Source organism: Oncorhynchus mykiss, chromosome 19 (assembly GCF_013265735.2).
Source record: "Oncorhynchus mykiss isolate Arlee chromosome 19, USDA_OmykA_1.1, whole genome shotgun sequence".
Lineage (NCBI taxonomy): Eukaryota > Metazoa > Chordata > Actinopteri > Salmoniformes > Salmonidae > Oncorhynchus > Oncorhynchus mykiss.
Genome location: NC_048583.1, coordinates 12,301,127 through 12,305,799, shown reverse-complemented (window position 1 = coordinate 12,305,799; position 4,673 = coordinate 12,301,127).

The following is a 4,673-nucleotide window of genomic DNA, read 5'->3' as shown; positions in this document are numbered from 1 at the left end:
ATGATGATCGGCATTCCGGCTCCTTTCAGTGAGCCGGCTCGTTCGGCTCAGCTCACTGAAAAGAGCAGGCTCTTTTGGCTGCCAAACGGCTCTTTAAAAAAAAATGTTGTTGTATTTTTTCAAGTCAAACAGTTTGCGATAGTTTGACTATGATTGGTGTTCAAACAATTCGAATTAAATGATTAAAGTAAATCATACTCTACCTTAACCACAATGTATTTAAAAATGCATTGGTTTGTTATGAAAAAGAAAGCTATTAAACATTTTAATATAAAGTATAACTTTTTAATGTATATAAATAAAGTGCATATAAATCTAACCATTCAAAACGAATACAATCTGAACAACATAATAATAGAATATTGCACCAAATCAAAGAAAAATAAATAACAATGTGCAAAACTGCAGCATCCCACTTAAAACATTAAACTGGTCCCTCTTTTCTCTCTCTTCTTTATTGTCATGTTATAACCAACAGCAATGCTGACCATATTTTGCTTTTATGAGAGATTTGCATTCGGAAATGCAAGATGCCTCACTTACGAGGAGCTGATGTGGTTTCTTCTATCAGTAATTATTTGTCTCATTTTCGAGAAGACCCTCTCAGAGGGAACGGACGTGGCCACTATGCAGAGTCTCCCTATCATGACTTTAGGAAGCCTTGTTCTACCACCAGCTCAGAGGAGGGGCTCTTCCAAATAGGATCGGACCTCAATTATGGAATCTGCTGAGAGATTCCTTCGTGCTGCATCCCTATAGTTGCTCTCTCATCAAACAGCATCCAAACAGCAGACTTTTATGGCACTACTGCTGGTGCTTCTGCTCCATCTGATCCCTCTTCTTCCTGGTGCCTGAGCCAGCTGACTGTTGGGGCTGTCCCTCCCTGCTGCTGAGGTTATTCTTTGAAGAGCCTCATAAATCGCTCTGGCATCACTGAAGGCTAACTTCTTAAACCTGGGGTCAAGTGCAGAGGTTTCTAATAGCATGTTTAGTTTCTAATAGAATGTATTCCATTCTGTGGAACATTCTGTCCATTGATGAACACAGGGTATCCATCAACTCTGTCACATGTCCTGTGCTTACATTTGCTTCTCTCTGGCGACTGGCTGTGATTCGCTGCAGACCCTTACACGGGAGTATCATTTTTGAGGCTGTCACATAGCTGAAAAGAGAGAACAGTAACTTATTAGTTTAGGTTCATGTTTTGTGTACTGATACTACATTCTCAACTACTGCTCATATACATATATAATACTGGATTAAATAATAACTGCTTACTGTACCTCTCTCCACTGATCTCCACAGTGACCTGCTCAAAGGGTTCCAGGACTCTGCACACATCCTCCACCACCTCCCATTCCTCTTAGGTCAGAGCATCAACAGGTGCATTGACAATGGCCAGGGTAGAGATGAACAAATCAAATGTATTTATAAAGCCCTTCTTACAGTGCCTTGCGAAAGTATTCGGCCCCCTTGAACTTTGCGACCTTTTGCCACATTTCAGGCTTCAAACATAAAGATATAAAACTGTATTTTTTTGTGAAGAATCAACAACAAGTGGGACACAATCATGAAGTGAAACGACATTTATTGGATATTTCAAACTTTTTTAACAATTCAAAAACTGAAAAATTGGGCGTGCAAAATTATTCTACTGCAACATAAATACTGGAAGCTGAGATGGCATCTTTTGACTCAAGAAACCGCTTCAACATATATAATGTTGAATTCCACCTTGTAGTGCAGTCTTGTTTAGGCCTCAGCTCAGGCATCCCAATCTGGCGTTGTGTAGACTTTAGTTTTTCAGAGCCCACTGTGCTCCTGTGGAAGTATTCCACAGCTGCTTTCACTTTGTCCACAGTGGGCTTCATCACCTTCATAGCATCTCTCACAATCAGGTTGATTGTGTGGGCAAGACATGGGTGATGGGTCCATTTAAAAATGTTCATGGCTTTGGTTAAGTTAGCTGCATTGTCGCTAACACAAAAAAACACCTTTCCATCTACTTGCAATTCTCTGGCCACTCTCAACAGTTCCTCTGCCAAGTTCTCTGAGGTGTGTCTGTCGCTGAACACAAAGCAGTCCAGAAGACATCTAATCATCAAAAAATCTTCAATGAAGTGACATGTAACCGACATTTAAGGAGTGGTTACCCCTGATGTTCAGCAGTCAGTGGTAAGGGAAACTGCAGTAGCTTTTTGGACTCTTTCCCATACTGAAGCCTGTGTAATCTCGTACCGTTGTGGAATAAGTGATTTTGAAAGGGTTTTCCTGCTTGGAATTATGTACATTGGATTTAGACTATTGCTATAATTTCTAAAACCTCTGTCCTCCACGATCGAAAATGGCTGGAAATCGGTGGCAATCATTTTAGCCAATGCAATATCAATTTGTCCTTGTTTTGCTACAGACATAGACTTTGGCATAAACTGGTCCATAGAAGAGTGCGTTGCTGTGAGTCGCGAAGTAGGCCTACTTGACTGAGTGGATACATCTCCACGTGCGGATGTGCTGGCTCCACCACTATCACTAGCAGGCCCGCTAGTTTCTCGAAGCTCCACTACAGCTAGCTTCACAGTTGGGTGCACAGTTCGCATATGATGGTGTAGGTTGTGCATAGAACCGGCTTTATATGAGATTTTGTTTTGGCAAATTCTACACTGTGCTCTAACATGGTCTACGTTATTAAAATGCATCCAAATGCTACTGTGCTTCCGACTCATTTTCCAGCTGTTGTTTTCACAGCTGTCCTTCCTCTCTCTCCTCGGCTGCAAAGTGTGTGACTGTGAGTGAGTTGGCTCGGCCCTCCCTCACGCATCTTTGGTTCATTGGTTGACACTGTGTGCCTGATTGACAGGAACAACAGGTGAGGCTGTAAGTCTGAGCAGACAGTCAGAGCGAATGTGTGTGCGCTTGAGCATTTAGGCCTATATTATTTTATACATTTTTTTGTTATTTGAATTAGTTAATTCTATTAATTTAAATCTTTTGATTATTCATATCTTAATTTTTAAAAATATTTTATAAATAGATTTGGCTCTTCTAATATGCGAGCTGGCTCCGAACATTCACCTACAAGAGCTACAAGAGCTCTTAGAGCCGACTCGTTTCGCGAACGACCCATCACTAGTTTGTGAATGTGAGAGCAGTGTGAGAAGTCAATGCACTGTAAATGATTGCCCTTCACACAATTGTTTTTTATACAAAACAAGGATTTTAGCCCTGTATTTCAACACCTCTTTTTATCCTGCCCAGCCCAGATGATCAAAGGACTAGGCTATTCCATCCTAAACAATAATAATTGAATGGCAATGTAAAACCATACAAACATAGACAACTGTGTCCACCCAAATCTCGTTAGGAGACCAACAACCATGACTGAACAGGACTGTTAACAGTGTCACCTGTTCTAAGGAGCTCTGTGCCAGCTGCCATTCTCGTCACAGGGCTCGAGTTGGAGCAGCTATTCGCCGTGTTATTAGTCTCTGTTGTAAAAACGAGGTAAACATGGGTTCTTGGTCATGGCAGACTAAGTAGACTTCTCATAGCGGATGAGGAATTGACATTGTAGAATATGTTTATTTGCACATTGTGTATTGTGAAAAGTATTTGCACACATGTATCATTTCTACTTTAAAAAAAAAATAACATAAAAATACTGTCTATCCTGAACTTTATGGTTACCTGATACCTTTGTAAACAAGCAACTCATCGTGTATTTATTATTACGTTTATTATTTCTCTATTTTCTTTCTCTCTGCATTGTTGGGAAGGGTTGTAGTAGGCATTTTCCTGTTAGTCTACACCTGTTGTAGCATGTGACAACATTTGATTTGGACTGTGCCAGGTGCTGGCTAGTAGAAATAAACAAGGTAGATAGGGACATCTAGTGCTTATAATTTGAAGTACATCTCCTGAGAAATTGCTCAGTTTACTATGAATCTTTCAGGCAGTCACCGTGGTATTTCTCTGTCTCTATGCTGTAGAGAACATATGTGTTTGGACTGTGTGCCAAGATTCAAATATCAAACTTGGGGATTAATTAATAGATGAGAAACACCCAAAATAGGATTCAAAATACTACCTCAGCCATTTGATTTCCTAGATGCAATGGTAGGCTATACTGTAATAGAGATATAATTACATGTATGTGCTTTTTTTGTCTATGCTTCACAATAGATATACAACTCAGTCTTTATGTTTTTACTCATGACTCAAACCAAACTATCATGTCAAACAAACGGTCACAGAGGCTGGTTGTGGTGAGTCAGACCATTCCGCTGTAAATGAGTGGTCTTTACTGGCTAACTGTTCTTTGTCTAACAAGATAATACCTGTGGAACTACCATGTCCCAAGGAGACGAAGTGGGAGACTGTCTTGTCTTCACCCGAGTCGGGTGCGAGTCACACACTGGTGGTGCAACAGGTTGGGAGGGTAGAGTTCATACAGTATGGAATTCAGATTACCTTGAAGAGAAAAATATACATTTGTATATTTAATCATTACTTCTAGCTTAAATAACTACATTTGTTATTACACAACTCAACCCAGTTAGTAGGCTAATATGTAAAGTAGTATGGTGCCTTTTCATTTGTATGTGCTTCAACAACAAACAAAAAAGCTCCTGCCTGTGTCTGCAAGCCGTAACATGTATTGAATGACAGGTGAACTA